At 48.2% G+C, this 16,249-nt stretch overlaps 1 protein-coding gene across 6 annotated transcripts in view; it reads right to left on the bottom strand.

Annotated features, from left to right (window-relative positions):
* The window catches only part of GIGYF1 (GRB10 interacting GYF protein 1), a 44,086-nt gene extending 28,124 nt beyond the window's left edge, over nt 1-15,962 (bottom strand). For 5 of the 6 annotated variants that reach the window (XM_053262545.1, XM_053262551.1, XM_053262549.1 and 2 more), the window contains exon 1: nt 15,820-15,962. The gene's annotated coding sequence lies outside the window, so the exon portion shown is untranslated. Of the gene's footprint in view, nt 1-14,804; nt 14,988-15,819 lie in introns of those variants that run through there. The other variant, XM_053262546.1, reaches the window with a different exon arrangement.
* Nucleotides 15,963-16,249: the final 287 nt, after the last annotated feature.

Below are 16,249 nucleotides of genomic sequence, written 5' to 3'. Positions count from 1 at the left end.
GGGAGCAAGAGACAGCCAAGGCAGCAGACAGAGGGCCCCCAACTCCTGCCCTTCTTCGCTGCTTGCTGCTAGGCCGGGGTAGGCAATGAACTGTGACTGGGGATGATGGGAGTTGTGGTCCAGCAACAGTTGGCCTGCCAGAGGGGACCTACCCATGGGCTAGACCAAGGGCACAGGGTTCTTAGTGCTTTCAGGATGTGCAGGGCACAGAGTCTGGACTCCCTCCTTCAGTCTGCCAAGGAGCTTGGAGAAGGTCAGCTTTACATCAAACCGCATCGTATCAGGGTGGGCTTATCAGACTTCGAGAAGCAGGCTTCTTTCTCTCTCCCCACTGGGCAGCTGCAGCAGCACATTAAAACACTGCCTGCCTCCCCCACCCCAAACACCCCACACCATCACCCCAGAATGCCCTGGAGAAGTAAGCTATGCCATGAGGCTGTTTCCTTCCCCAGGGGTGGGCAGGCTGCTCCCTCTACAGTTGCAAAGGGTGATCATTTTTACCCCACCAGGAAGGGAAAGGATGACACGCTGTGACATGGCTCGATTTCAGTGAGAAGACAGAAGGAAACCCGCTTCTCAAGTTCAGCTAAGCTCCCTAACCCCACACATCAAACAGATAAGAAGCGCCCTGCTGGATGAGGCCCAAAGCCCATCTCGTCCAGCATCCTGTTTCTTACAGTGGCCCACCAGATGCCTCAGAGAGTTCTTGCTATAGCTCCCCCACAACTGGTATTGAGAGACATCTTGCCTCTGAGGCTGGAGGTGGCCTACAGCCACCCGACTAGCAGCCATTGGTAGATCTGCTGTCCTCCATAAATCTGTCTAAACTCCTCTTCAAGCTACCCAGGCTGGCGGTAGTCACCACATCTTGTGGCAGAGAATTCCATAGGTTAATTATGTGTTCCTTTTGTTGGCCCTAAATTTCTTGGCAACAAGTTTCACGGGTAGTGAGTGATGTCCCACCCAGGAGGTGTTCAGATTACACAACTGGGATCTGTCCCTCTTTGGACTTCCACTGCCCATCCCTGATCCTGTGGTCCACATAGCTTAACACCAGATGTGCAGCCTCCCCACTCCCCTCTTCTGAGCAGATCAGGCCCAGATTCTCTCCCAGCTGCTTTTAGGCAAGACATTATTTACAGCCCCTGAGAATGGTTGGCAGCTCTTTCACTCTTCCCCATGCTGTGTCCCTCCCCCCCCCCCACCCTCAACTTCTTCCACACCTTAAGACAAACACACCAGGGGGCAAGTTCTACACTCACAGCCTCGGCACTCAGCAGAGCCAACAGTGCAAGTCAAGATGGCAGCCCCGCCACCATCAAGAAGAACTCAAACATTTCAGTCTTGGATGAAATGGCATTTATGGATTAAGAGGGGAAAAGGCTGGGAGCAAACTCCGTTTACTCTTTGCTTGCTCTCTCTCTCGTGAAGCTTCTTTAAACCGCCCCCCCCATCCCCCACATGGATGCTGCTGGTGCATTAAGTCCTCCCAACTCCTTAGAAGAATTCAAACCAGCCTCTGGCCATAGAGGCCAGTTCCCAGAGAGCCTTCCTCCCTCTATGGCCAAAGGCCAAAGGAACAGATTAGCCCAGGGACTGGGAGGTCAGACTGTCTGGCTGCTTGCACTGTCAAAAATAAGAGTCAGCTGTAAATCCCTGCCCAGTTAAGTCGAAAGCATGAAGAAATCAATTTGCCCGCATCCAAAGCAAGCCTTGGAGACTTCCTTCCACAAGAGCTCTCCCTGCTCCAGAGAGCAGCAAACGGAACAGAGCAGTCCTGGCTGCCACCGTCGTCTCTTTTCTGCCTCCTACGCCTCCCTCTCACCGACCTAGACTAAACTCCAGTCACAAAACTGGCAGGACCCAGGAGTCCCAGAATGTGAAAAACAAAAAAGGCAGGGGTGGGTAGTGGGTGGGGAAACCAGTGCCATTCATTTCCAGCAGCAATGCCGCTCCAGAGGCTGGCTGGCTGGCCATGGCAGGCGGCTTGGTAGGAGGGAGACCAACAAGCCAGCTCTGACCCAGCAGCACAAGAAGTGAAACTGACAAGGCCATCAAGACAAACCAACACAGGCTTGGAAGCATAATGCTCATCTCAGATGGCCCTTTTGTCGGCCCCTGGTTTCCGAGAGGTTTGGGGTGCTAGGACCCGTGAAAGGGCCTTTTCGGTCGCTGCCCCACTTCTCTGGAACTCCCTTCCCCTTTAGATTCATTTAGCCCCTCCCTTACTGATTTTTAAATCTCTATTGAAGACTTTTCTTTTTCGCCAGGCTTTTGCCCTGTAGTTTACCTATTTGTATTTTTCTTTTTGTTAGTTACTTTAGTTTTTAATTTAGAATGTAATTTTAATGTTGTCTTGCTTTGCATGTTTTTGTACACCACCCAGAGTCTTCGGAGTGGGTAGTATATTAAATGATTCCTAATAAATAAATAAATAAATAAATAAATAAATAAATGGTGCAGCAAGAGGGGCCAATGCGATACCTTGCACTGCATCAAGATGGTCACTAACCTATTTGGCAGATCATCAGTGAGCAAGTTCAGAATTCACTCCAGATGAACATGATTACCAAAGTTGGGCTCCCCCTGCTCTTTTAAGTCAAAAATGACCAACTAAGGTACATGTTCAGGGAAGGGACTTCTGCAGTCAACCAGACTGGGGACCAGCAACAGCTGGTGCTCTCATGGTGACCACTCCCAAATCCAACTCATTCTGGATATACTAGAGACCCAATGCAGCAAACTGATCTACTGGGTGGGAGAAAGAGAGAAAGACGCAGGTTCAAATCCCTGCTCAGCTCTGAAGGTCTTTACGTGGACATGGTCTATCCCAACCTAAGCAGCAGAGAACATTCCGGTGGGCCCTCAAAATTTCAACACAAACTTTTCTAAGACAAGCGCCTCTTTCCTCAGATGCATGAAGTGGACCAAGACAGCGGTCAGTCTGTAACTCCTCCTAACTGGGCAAAGAGGCACCTTTTACTGCAGTTGACCTGTGTATTAGCAGGACGAAAGGAAATCACCCTACCTAGCCCAGCATCCCTCTCAGTTGCCGTGGCTAGTGTCGCGCGTGCATGTGTGTGTGTGGTCGATTTTTGAGACCGCGAATCCTTTCGGGATAGCTTTTCTCATTTATTTTGCAAACTTTTTTAAATTGAAAAATGGGATATAAAGATGCATAATAATACCCATGCAGTATAAAGGTACACTAGAGGATGTTGTCAAAATGAGAACCAGTAGAAAACTAAGGAGAATGCAGCATTCAGCCAGAGTCAATACTGGACATGATCTCAACCCAACCTGCACTGCTGGAGCTCCAAAGAGAAACAAGGCTCCAAACGTAGCAGATCAGAGGCTCCTGATTCCAGGAGCGCCACAGCATTCCTCTGCTGCAGTGCCTGAAAGGCCAGCCCACGGCCTGCGGGCTGAGCTTTCCGAGGCCAGAGCCAAGGCACTGGGACACCCCTGCTGTGCTGCAAGGGCGCGAGGTAGAGTCTCATGGTGCCTTGTGAGCTTTGAAGGGCAAGTGAAACTCCCAAGAAATGCAAGCAAGTGGGGCAGCCTCTCCTCAGTTCCGTCGACTGATCAGCCAAAAAGGGCAAGCTGTTTGCAACAAAGCATTAAGTACACCACAATGCAGAAGCACCATACAAGACAATAAAATCTAGGACAGACTGGTGTTGGGTGGAAAATGCTCCCATCTTTAGTAGCTTGTGTGCAGGGAGAATTGTCCCCTTCTAGAATTTCACTGGCTAACATCCAGACTAGCAAGTTGCCTGACAAGCAAATCAAGACTCCTGCTGCCACTCTTGACACCTGAGCAGGGCAAGGGGCAATTTTCATCAGTCTCCCCCTTCTCTTCCTCTGAAGCCAACCCTGCATCACTAAAATGTGTCCCCGTTGCAATATTAGGCAAGTTCAGCAATATGGCCACCTAATGGCACAGTGGGGAAGAGAGCAAGAGGTTGCTGGTTCAAATCCTCGCTGGTATGTTTCCCAGACTATAGGGAAACTCCTATATCAGGCAGCAGCGATACAGGAAGATGTAGAAAGGCATCAACTCATAACTGCGCAGGAGATGGCAATGGTCAACCCCTCCTGTATTCTACCAAAGACAACCACAGGGCTCTGTGGTCGCAAGGAGTCAACACCAACTCGGCGGCACAACTTTACTTTTCAGCTATTTCAAAGTTGTAATTAAAGTTTTTTCAAGTGATTATCCCTAAGTAATGTGTGAGAGGGTACATATGTTTTATTGATACATTGAGTATTCCAACTGAAAAAAAATCTTCCCACAAAGATTTGACTTTCTTTCAGTATAAAAGCTAAAACACATAAAATATCTATTGATTCCCACCCACCTTGAATATTTCAATTCAGTTACTTGAAAAGCTTTAGAGATACAGTGTGGGAAATTAATATGGTAGTGGTCGGTTTTTTTAACTGTATAAACGGTCAAATAACATGCCAAATCAAGTGACAATCTATTTAGGGCATCAGGAAAATGTGTATAGTAGATATTTATTTATTTGTTTGTTTCTTTTTTTAGAGTTCTATACAAATGAGGAGGAAATCTGCATGAGAGATTATTCCCGGAAAATCCACATCTCTGAATATAGGTCACCATAGAGACAACTAACCACTTGAATGTCCATGAATTCAGACCTCAGTTGTCCAGGGAAGTTCATGAATGGCAACCTTCAAGTCAGAGGCGAGAAGAGCAAACTATGAATTAGGCAGGAGAGCACAGGGTCAAAGCCAGCAATGGTGTGTGTGTGCGCGCTCTGGCACTGGGATCAAGGGTGTTTACCCTTTCCTGATCAAAGTCAACCCCTTCCCAGAGCTGCTATTAGTCCCACTAAGGGACAGGAATGAGAGAAGGCACTGCTCTTGTGCCTGTCCCGCGCCCCCCACCAAGAACAACTAAAAGAAGCAGCTTTCAAGAAGGTGTGAATGCAAATATGGGGGAGGAAGAAAAGGCAAGTGACTAGGACGCGGTCTTGCCAGGTGCTCTTGGTCAGCACAGTTGCCGGTCTGTGGCTAGGAGGCCAGCCTGTGCTGGATGGGATAGTGCACACACACATCCCCAAAATCACAGGCTTGCCGCCTGGGAGTTGTCATGCACTCAACATTGGGTCTGAACACCCAAGAGATGGCCATGACAGCATTTGCCCAACAGCATGTGTTCCTTAGCTGCATCCTGCTTGGATGATCGCAATGCAATCGACGCAGGGCTACAGCCTTGGAAGAGGTTGGGAAAGAGCTGCTAGTCCAGAAGGCTGCAGCCAGTCTGCTGGCCATGATGCTCCCTTATTGCAGCTACTGGCTGCTGACCCATTTCCAGGCCCAAACCAAAGTCCCCCTCAGCTGGGGACCCAGGAACCTGAAGGACTGTCTGTCCCCGTGTAAACCTCAAGTATGAAATCAACTTGTAGAATTCTTGGCCACAAGATGTGATGACAGCCAACAACCTGGATAGCTTTAAGAGGGGTTTGGATAACTTCATAGAGAAGAGGTCTATCAAGGGCTACTAGTCGGAGGGCTATAGGTCACCTCCAGAGGCAGGATGCCTCCAAGTACCAGTTGCAGGGGAGTAATAGCAGGAGGGAGGGCATGCGCTCAACTCCTGCCGGTAAGCTTCCAGTGGCATCTTTTCGGCCACTGTGTGAAACAGGATGCTGGACTGGATGGGCCTCCTTGGGCCTGATCCAGCAGGGCTGTTCTTACATTCTTAATCTGCTGGAGAGGCTTCCCCCACTCCACACCCCAACACCATCCAAGGTGCATGTGGCTGGGATGCAAGAAGGGGCTCTCCTGGCAGCCCCCCAAAATTCCCTTGCAGCCTTCTCTAATGGCCTGGCAGCACCAGGTGAGAGATTTTTATTCCTCAGGCTTTTAGCATGCAGCAGATTATTCATGGCCTTTTTGGAGCTGGTTTTATCCCCTGCATTTTTCTTGAGTTTTATCATAGGGTTATTTTTACAGACTTTTGTTTTTATTGTAGTATTTTTTGTTACCTTACTCAGACATCTTTTGCCTGGAAAGGTGGGATGAGAATATTTCAAATAAATAAAATTTTGATTGGGGAAATGACACAGGTGAGAAAGAGTCCCCCATTCACCCCCATCACTCGTCAGTGTACCAATCCAGTTTCCACCCTCCCTTGTGCTGCTTTCAAAGTTTACACACACACACCCCTCTCTTTTGAGGAATCGGGTAACAAATCTCCCACTGAAATTTGGCCCAGCGTACCTGTGATTTGAACAACAGAACTGTCTCTCACTTCCTTCTCACTAGCCCTCACCCGACACACACTGCATCTTAGTTTGTATTTTTAATAGAGCATGAATATTTAAAGCAGGCCTCGAAAAATTTTCTTTGGATCTTTTTGCCAGACAACAGACATTTGACCAAATTACTGGACTTGGTGACAAACACTGTAGAAAGTGGGGAGTAAATGAGTTTCTCTTTATCCTCTTTATATGTAACTTACTTTGAATAGAAAAGGGGCTGCCAGGCACAAATAATTTCATTTAATAACTCTGCTTCTGAATATCTTAGTCTAGGTCCCACCATTAAAATTTCTAGATGTCATTGGGTTTGTGGATCAAATGTCGAGATTTGAGAAGGAGCTGTGTGAAAATAATGAAAGACTAGTTTCTAAGTTGTTGCTTTTGGAGGCTCAAGATGTAGGTCATAATATAGATATGGCTGCTTGGGAAAAATTATGGAAAACTGATTTAAAGTTTACTGCATGTTATACTTTAAAAGAGAATTATTATAAGATGATGTATATGTTGGAAATGTGGACAATGTGAAGGAACTTTTTTCCATATGTGGTGGTTATGCGGGAAGGCAAATGCCATTTGGGATATGATATACAATGAGCTGAAGAAAATCTTTAAAGTGACATTTCTTAAGAGGCCAGAATCCTTCCTGCTGGGAATAACTGAAAGAGAGTTCTCCAGAAAAAACTGAACATTTTTAATGTATGCAACCACAGCGGCCAGGATAGTATATGTGCAAAAATGGAAGAACATTTAAAAACCCTCAAAAGAAGACTGGTTGATAAAAATTTTGGAATATGCCGAGATGGCAAAGCTTACAGTACTTATTTATTTATTATTTACAGGGTGGATTTGATTTAAATCAAACTGATTTAAATCACGATTTAAATCACTAGCAGGGTGGATAAAAATAAAAAAAATCCGATTTAAATCAAAAAAATCCAATTTAAATCAAAAAAATCAGATTTTTTTATTTAAATCATTTTTTGATTTTTATCCACCCTGCTAGTGATTTAAATCGTGATTTAAATCAGTTTGATTTAAATCAAATCCACCCTGATTATTTATTATTAAAACTTTGATACCACCCTTCCAAAAGGCTCAGGGCGGTTTATAATCTATATATATATAATTCTCCTGGGTGTGCCTTTCAAACGTGCATCCCGGCAGCCCAGCTGATTGGCTGGGCTGCGGGGCGCCTGATTGGCTAAGGCGCACCCAGGAGAATTGGCGGCTGGGTGGCTGCGAAGGCGCGGCGGTGGGCCTGGCGCGGCGGTGGCGGGCCAGGCCGCGGCGGCAGTAGTGGGCTATGGTCGGGCAGCCGCGGAGGCGAGATGAGGCAGCAGGTCCAGAGTGGCGGTGGGTCCGGCGCGGGTGCGGCGGCAGGCCCGGATGCGAGGTAGCAGCGGACCCAGCCGTGATGGCGGCCGCACTCGGCCCGGCCGGAGACTGAGGTGGGAGGAGAGAGAGGTAGCCGGCCCCAAAGAGTGCACAGATGCTCTGTGCGGGGTCGGCTTGTTATACTTATAAGAGATGAAAAATTGGAATGTTTTAAAGCAGATTGGGAACCATTTTTGCAGGGTAAAATCCGAGTAGTATTGTGGAGTATGTATGTTTTGAATTATTATAGCAATGGTTTATATCAGGCCTGCTCAACTTAGGCCCCCCAGCTGTTTTTGGACCACAACTCCCATAATCCCCAGCCACAGTGGCCAATAGCCAGGGATTATCGAAGTTGTAGGCCAACATCTGCAGGAGGGCCAAAGTTGAGCAGGCCTGGTTTATATGTATAGTTATTGTGAACCGCGCAGACAGGCAAGCAGGAAGTCAATATTCACTTATGTGTAGAAATTAGATAAATGAATGCAATTTGAATGTAAAAGCTATTGTAAAATCCAATAAAATTTAAAATGCAAAAAAAATTCTAATGTCATGACTCCCTGGCACCTGGGATTTGTCAAGCCCTGATTGAAAGAAAACAATGATTTCAAATATTCTTAATGTTTAAAATAATCCATTTTCGTGAGCACTTAAGAATTATACTAGGCACTGATCCAATTAAAGATCACCAACTATACATCTCAACTTTTTAAACCACTAGACAATATTCTGCTACTCACACATCACTTAGCACTGTCACTTATGCACCAGACGAATGAAACTGCTCTTGGTCTGCAGACACTGGGTGTGGGTGGAAAATTCACAACCCCATGCTCATCTAAAAGTTTAAATCCAACACCTAGTACTTGGAAATATTTTGGAAGCGCAGGCTGGGACTAAATGTTATTGTATGTATGTATGTATTGGTTTATTTCGGCCCAGCATAACTAAATGTTATTGTGCAAGAATGAAGTTGAGGACGGAACAGAACTACAGCTCCCAGAATCCCTTGTGGATCACCATGACAGCGAAGCAGCCCAAAACCCGGTTGAAGCTTGTAGAGCACTGGTGTGCTCAGATAACATTAATGGCCAGCAGAGACAGGGCTTTCTTCTGGGTAGTGTGGGAGTCTTGAATACTACCGCTACAGGATGCAACAACCCATGGTTTGAAATAAAGCAGGTCAGTTAACAATGTTTCCTTCGTTGCGGTCCAGTTCTAATCCCTTTCATAGCAGTTCCACCACAGCTCGCCCACCGACCAGTCTCTGCCGCAAAGGGGTGTAAACGAGGGGCCGTAGAGAAAGCACACCCTTGGTTGCAAATTCAGACTCAAGGTTAACACAGCTGCACAAAACCTCTGTGCACAAGATGCAGTGCTGACCTTCCACAGTGTTACCTGCACAGCAACTGCCATGAAACAAGAATGCATATAGTGCTCATACTGGCAACATTCTGCTTCAATGTCTAAATTCACATCTTTTACGGGTTTAACTAATGAAGAGGTTGGCTTGCAAACATACAGACTGCTACAGAAGGAAGGAAGCCAGAAAATCCCCACCTCCCAAAGGAAAGGATTCCAGGTGCTTGCTCTCCCAGACACCTAAAAATGGCAGTTTGGGTCCAGGCCTGGCCAACCTCTGGAAGGGGCCCAGGCAGCCGATACCATGGCTCTGGAGCACCTTCTCCAACACGCAAGAGGTCAGCCGGCTGCCCTATTTTCCAGGGAGTTGCAAGTGATGACACAACAGTGGAGGAAGAAACTTAGCTAGTCCAACTGAGCAATAGCTAGAGCCCATTTTAGTGGAGGATACTTTTCTGCCACCGCTGTGTCTGCACAGTTAGCCTGTGGAGATGTTCCAAGTGGTATGGGACCTTTTACATCTCAGTCCTCAGCACTGAGTGGAAAATCCCTTGGTGGCCCAGTGTGGCCAATTCGCAAGATGCTTGGCAGATGGAAAGCACTTGTGTCTATCCCAAACTGGACTCGTTGATTTTAAGGCTGCTGGATGCTATGAATCTCTTTTGATGTGCACAACCTAAGGATGCAGCCAGAACTCTTGGACGTGCAAGACTGACCACCCATCTGCTCAACCTTTGCCCATCCTGGCCGATCAAAGCAGTCAAAGGCGGGCTGACCAAATGGGTAGTTATTAATAATCCCGCCAGGATGAGCAGTACTAGCGAGCTTAGAATCAGTTGTGGTAAGACTTTTTGGGGTGGGTGGGGACTTCCACTAGATCCCCACTGTACTGATTTCTGATGCTTAATCTCCTTTTTGGAGCAACGAGCTCAAGTGTGGTGGTGGTGACTCAACTCCAGGTGGTTCCAGATGAAGGCGATTCTCTAGACCCATTTCAATCTGTTTCCCGATCAGTTTTGGGACTGGAACAGCCTTCGTCATCATTTTATATAACCTACACTGGGACCTGGACAGGGGGAGTGTGTCCCTGTTGGTTCCACTCGACATCTCTGGAGCTTTCAGTACCATGGAACAATGTTCCCTCTAAGTCCTGCACACACACAAGTTTTTTTTAAGTCCACTCAGTTCATTTTAGATCCCACTCAGGCTGAATCAGGAAGGCCCCATTCTGAATGCATGTGCGTGCACACGGCCTTGATATTGCCGTTCAGAACAAAATTCATTCCACACACAAATTAGGGTGTGAACTGCCATGGACCTTTGTATCCTTCTGGAGTATTGGGCAGGGATGGAGCCCACAGTCACCTTTATATGGTGATTCCAAAAGGTAGTGCTGGGGAGATTGTGCTAAATGTAATAGCCACTGGCTTATGGCATTATGTAGGGTTGTATCCTCTCCACCATGCTATTTAACATCTACATGAAACCATTGAGAGAAACCATCCAGAGTTCTGGAGTCAGCACCGCCGCCACCAGCACAGATTCCAGGGAGGTCGCAAAGACCCTGAATTGATGCCCAAGTTTAGCACTAGGATGCATGTGGCAAAGACATTGAAACTTACCGCAGACAAGACAGAAATGCTCTTCGTCAACAGGACTGCCACCCCCATGGATGGAGCTGCATATTCCTTGAAAAACAGGTGCATGGTTTAGAAGCGGTCCTGGATGCCCAGGCAAGGACTGTGGCCAGAAGTGCTTTTGTCCAGCTTAGGCTGATGCATCAGCTCCTGATGGAGGTAAATCTGGCAATGGGCATGCTTGCCTTCAGTGACATCAGGATTGGACTACTGTAATGCACCCAACATGGGGCTGCCTTTGAGATACGTGCTTAGAAATCTCAATGGGTGCAAAATACAGCTGCGAAAGTCTTGATCAGAGCAAAGCTGTGGAGCATGTTAAAATAAAGTATGCCGTCAAGTCGGTGTTGACTCCTGGCGACCACAGAGCCCTGTGGTTGACTTTGGTAGAATACAGTAGGGGTTGACCATTGCCATCTCCTGCGCAGTTATGAGTTGATGCCTTTCAACATCTTCCTGTATCGTGCTGCCTGATATAGGAGTTTCCCTATAGTCTGGGAAACATACCAGCGAGGATTTGAACCAGCAACCTCTTGCTCTCTTCCCCACTGTGCCATTAGGTGGCCATATTGCTGAACTTGCCTAATATTGCAACGGGGACACATTTTAGTGATGCAGGGTTGGCTTCAGAGGAAGAGAAGGAGGAGACTGATGAAAATCGCCCCTTGCCCTGCTCAGGTGTCAAGAGTGGCAGCAGGAGTCTTGATTTGCTTGTCAGGCAACTTGCTAGTCTGGATGTTAGCCAGTGAAATTCTAGAAGGGGACAATTCTCCCTGCACACAAGCTACTAAAGATGGGAGCATTTTCCACCCAACACCAGTCTGTCCTAGATTTTATTGTCTTGTATGGTGCTTCTGCATTGTGGTGTACTTAATGCTTCGTTGCAAACAGCTTGCCCTTTTTGGCTGATCAGTCGACGGAATACAGGAGGGGTTTACCATTGCCTCCTCCCGCACAGTACGAGATGATGCCTTTCAGCTTCTTATGAATATGATGAGTATTTATATACTGCTTTTCAACCAAAGTTCCATACAGAAATTAATTAATTAAACGGCTGCCAGTCCCCAAAGGGCTCACAGTCTAAGAAACATTATTTATTATTATTTGCATTTTATATCCCGCTCTTCCTCCAAGGAGCCCAGTACTACATACTTAAGTTTCACCTCACAACAACCCTGTGAAGTAGGTTAGGCTGAGAGGGAAGTGACTGGCCCAGAGTCACGCAGCAAGTATTATGGCTGAATGGGGATTTGAACTCCGGTCTCTCCGGTCCTAGTCCAGCACATTATGCCACGAAAGACACCAGCAACAGCCACTGGAGAGATGCTGTGCTGGGGTTGGATAGGGCCAGTTGCTCTCCCCCTGCTAAATAAAGAGAATCACCACTTTTAAAAAGTGCCTCTTTGCTCAGTTAGCAGGGGTTATAGCATCTTCCTATATTGCTGCTGCCTGATATAGGTGTTTCCCATAGTTTGCAAAACTTAACAGCAGGGATTCGAACCGGCAACTTCTGGTTTGCTAGTTCTTCACATTTAAATCAGTGGCACGGACTATCAGTTCATTTCCAGGCAATTCAAAGTGCTGGCCTGGATCCCTGAAGGACCATCTCCTCAAAATACAGACCTGCCCGTCAACTGATCAGCAGAGGCAGCCCTGCTTTGTGTCCCACCACCACCACAAGCCGCTCCTCTCTAACAGGGCCCAGGCTACAGAGCTCCCATGTGACATTTTTGCACATAAAGGTAAAGTTGTGCTGTCGGTTCAGTGTCAACTGCTGGCGCCCACAGAGCCCTGTGGTTTTCTTTGGTAGAATACAGGAGGGATTTACCATTGCCATCTCCCGCGGAGTATGAGATGATGCCAGCGTGGTGTAGTGGTTAGAGTGCTGGACTAGAACCGGGGAGACCAGAGTTCAAATCCCCATTCAGCCATGAAACTAGCTGGGTGACTTTGAGCCAGTCACTTCTCTCTCAGCCTAACCTACTCCACAGGGTTGTTGTGAAAGAGAAACTCAAGTATGTAGTACACCGCTCTGGGCTCCTTGGAGGAAGAGCGGGATATAAAAGTAATAATAATAATCTTCCTGTATCACTGCTGCCCGATATAGGAACTTGCCATAGTCTGGGAAACATACCAGCGGGAATTCGAACCTGCTGCTTCTTGCTCCCTAGGCAAGTTATTTCCCCGCTGCGCCATAAGATGGAGGTACATTTGCAATGAAAAAATAGTTTTTTATCTGCGGCAATTGTTTTGTCATTACTATGCAGTTGTTTGCTGTGATTAAGATTTCCAAGGAATGTAAGCTCTCATCTTCCAAAAACATGGAAGGGCAGGATACACACATTCTTTAAAGTAAAATCTGAAGCTGAACCCAGAAGAATTTTGATCTTCCCTCCAACCCTCTACAGGGTCAAGGCCTCAAGAGCTGTATACCTGCTCCAAATACTTTGAACTGGAATTTCCCAACCTTGCCCATCATCTTCCAATCCATTCATGGTTCCACCTTCTAGAAATCAACAACCCAAAGCCATTCTACCACACCAGAAACAGTGTGCTGCGGTCCCAGTGAAAATGGGGTTTCAGAACTTCATTCCCTAATTAGTATAATTCTGCAACTTAAGAGACAATTCAAGATTTCCAACGATCCAGCAACAAAATCATACAACCCGCTGTTTGGCCCCAATACTTGGTAGTCAAAAACAAGCCATTTCTGTTAAGAGCGATTCTGTTCTTAGCTACTGTGGCAAGAAGCCCTGATGGACCTCCTACCTCTATTAATGTATCCAAATCCACCTATGCTAGTAGCCATTACAAGATCCTGCAGCAATGAATTCCACAGGTTAATCATCACACATTAATTAGTTAAAGTGCATTCCCCATTAACCTAACACACAAGACTGGTCAATAGCCAGTACCTCTAAGACAGGAAGAGGTTCTGCAAAAGTTTGTTTCCTTTTAGACTACTGATGACCATATAAGTGAGATATAATAGATGGTAGACTTCTATTATATCTATATAGACTTCTGCAGGTTTATTGCCAAGGCTGTCTGATCCCCACCACACTGATTGAATGACCTGGTCATGAATATCTCCACCAGATGATATTTTGTAACCTTTTTTGATGTTCATTCCCCACCCCACCCAGAAGCTCTGAACTCACTCCCCTGCCCCCAGTCTTCCCTGGCGATTTTAGCTGCCTTCTTCTGGACGTGCAGCATGCTCCACTCTGTCATGTCCCTTCTGAATAGTCTATCAGAAACCTTTGAAAAGAATTGTCACATCACACCAGAAGACCAGTGGTCTCCCATGAAAAAGATGCATTCTACAGCATTGAAATTTTGAAGATTTTAGTGATATCCTTGGAAGAATATATGAACTTTCATTGATACTTGAAAAAGACACTTGAAACAGCGTGATTACCGGTGTGCTGCTGTTTATATATTTAGTTCTTTCACTGAATGTTTCATTGAATGTTCTTATGTTTATATCTTTGTTGCTGGATACACTTTATATCTTATTTATAATTTGCCTTGTATGATTTACTCATATCACCATGTATAGATGATTATTCTATTTTCAATATGATCTACATGTCTATATTTATTGGGGCTATTGCCTTCTGAATAGCAACCAGAACCAACACATGATTTTTATTTGATCCAAACTCACATGCTATAACAGTACTTGTAGAGGATAAGACCTGGAAGGTACCACTGAGATCCTGAGGGCCAGAGACACTGGCACAGACCACACATTCCCAATACTAGTAGGTCATGCACGTCCAATGCACAACATCCTGGATACCAACACTGGAAGTAAGGTGCTCCCAGCCACTTTCTGCACACACAGAACACACACTGTCAAAAAACTTGGATAGCCAGCATGAAACCCCTCAATGCCTTTCAAAAGTTTGCCTCTGCTTAGCTGAATGTTTGGACAAGTCAACGTTCTAGTGCAGACAACCACCTTTTCCTGTCAAGGGATGCTATCAGATTTTCAGGAACTAAAACCAGCCACGCAGCCCCAGGCAACAGAGGTTACTCCAGACTACTCCATGTATTCTACAGACAATTCCATGTGTAACTTGAAATCCACACATTCTAGGCCAAGACCACGAAAAGGCAAGGAAGAACTAACCCAACAGCAACACACTGAAAAAAATGAAGGGGTCAACAAGAGGGAGGAAGAGATGAAGGAATCAGGGCCTCATGCAGTGCAGGGGAGCATCCCTTGCTTCTTGGCACCCAAGTTGGAATCTAGGCAAAACACTGGAGAGTCTGGAGAGAAGACAACACACTGGTAGGATGAGTGCAACCTCCCTTCTCAACATACCCCCACCTCGAACAGGTCTACACACAGGAAGCCCCCACCTCAGGACTTCCAAAGCGGAGAGCCCTACCAGGTCTGGCCAAAGCCACATCTGGAACCGCAGAACTGCCCCAGACCAGCAGCGAGCCTCTCCTTAACCTGCCTAAGGGAGGAGGCCTTGGGAGACAGCAATGGTGCACCCCTTAGGTGGACCTTGCAAGCATGCCGCGGTGGGGGATGGGGAGAGGCTCAGGGCTAAAAGCACAGGCCCTTGAGGAGGGCAGGGAGGGCAGCGGAGCCCGTCGACCTCCCATCCCTCCACACACAGAATCAGCAGCAGCCGCCCCCTCCTCTGGGCCTCCGTCTCCCCAGGAGCAGCAAGGCGACCCCGCTCCAGGCCCCCAACCCCGTCGGCACGTTCCCCAGCAGTCTTTTTTCGCCGCCGCCGGCAGGCTGCAACCCCGCGCACGCTCCGCTGGCGGCGAAGGCCCCTGCAGACGCCACACCGGGCGAGGGGCCGCGCAGCCAGACGGGGCTCCTCTGCGGCCCCCCCTCCGAGCGAGGCCCAGTAAACAAATGCGGGGGGGAGCCGGGCCAGGGAGGGAAGCCGGCGGGGGGCGGCGGCGGAGGGAACCCGTTGCCATGGCTGCCCCTGCAGCGGGGCGGGGCATGCAGCGCCACAGCCGAGGGGAGGGGCCCCACGGCGTCTCCCGCTTTGGGGCCCCGACGTGGTGGGGGGTGCACAAGGGGGCCCCGTCACCATGGCGACGGAGGGGGCGGAGCCCGCGGAAAGGGCTCCCCTGTTTCCACGGCGCCCGAGGGAGGGAACGGGGGCGTCTCTTACCCGCTGCTCCGGGCGGGGAGGAGGAGAGGGGGCGCGGGAGGGGGAAGAGGGGGAGGCCGCAGCGGCGTCTACGGCTCCGCCGTCTCTCGCTCCTTCCTCCTCTCGCCGCTTGTTTGTGTTTGTAACCAAGATGGCCGCCCTCCTCCCGGTCACGTGACACAGACTGGGAAGGAGGAGCGGGAGAAGGCCACGTGCCGGGGGAGGGGCGGGGAAATGAAACCACGATCGGGCTGCTGCGCAGGCACGTCACGAACTCGACCCGCCCCCCGCCAGGGACACCCCTGGCACGTGACCTTTCCCCGAGTCCTCGCTGGGGGCTTGGCGGCGAAGAGAGGGGAAAGGCGGGCAGCCTGTCCGCTCTAATGCGCATGTCCACGCCACTCGGCTTGCGCCGCCTCCCCCGCTACCCGCGTCTCTTGGGCGTGGCCCG

This window comes from Hemicordylus capensis, chromosome 6 (assembly GCF_027244095.1).
Source record: "Hemicordylus capensis ecotype Gifberg chromosome 6, rHemCap1.1.pri, whole genome shotgun sequence".
In the NCBI taxonomy this organism is placed as follows: Eukaryota; Metazoa; Chordata; class Lepidosauria; order Squamata; family Cordylidae; genus Hemicordylus; species Hemicordylus capensis.
The sequence above is the reverse complement of the archived record's forward strand: the minus strand, read 5'-3'. Positions and strand labels throughout refer to the sequence as shown.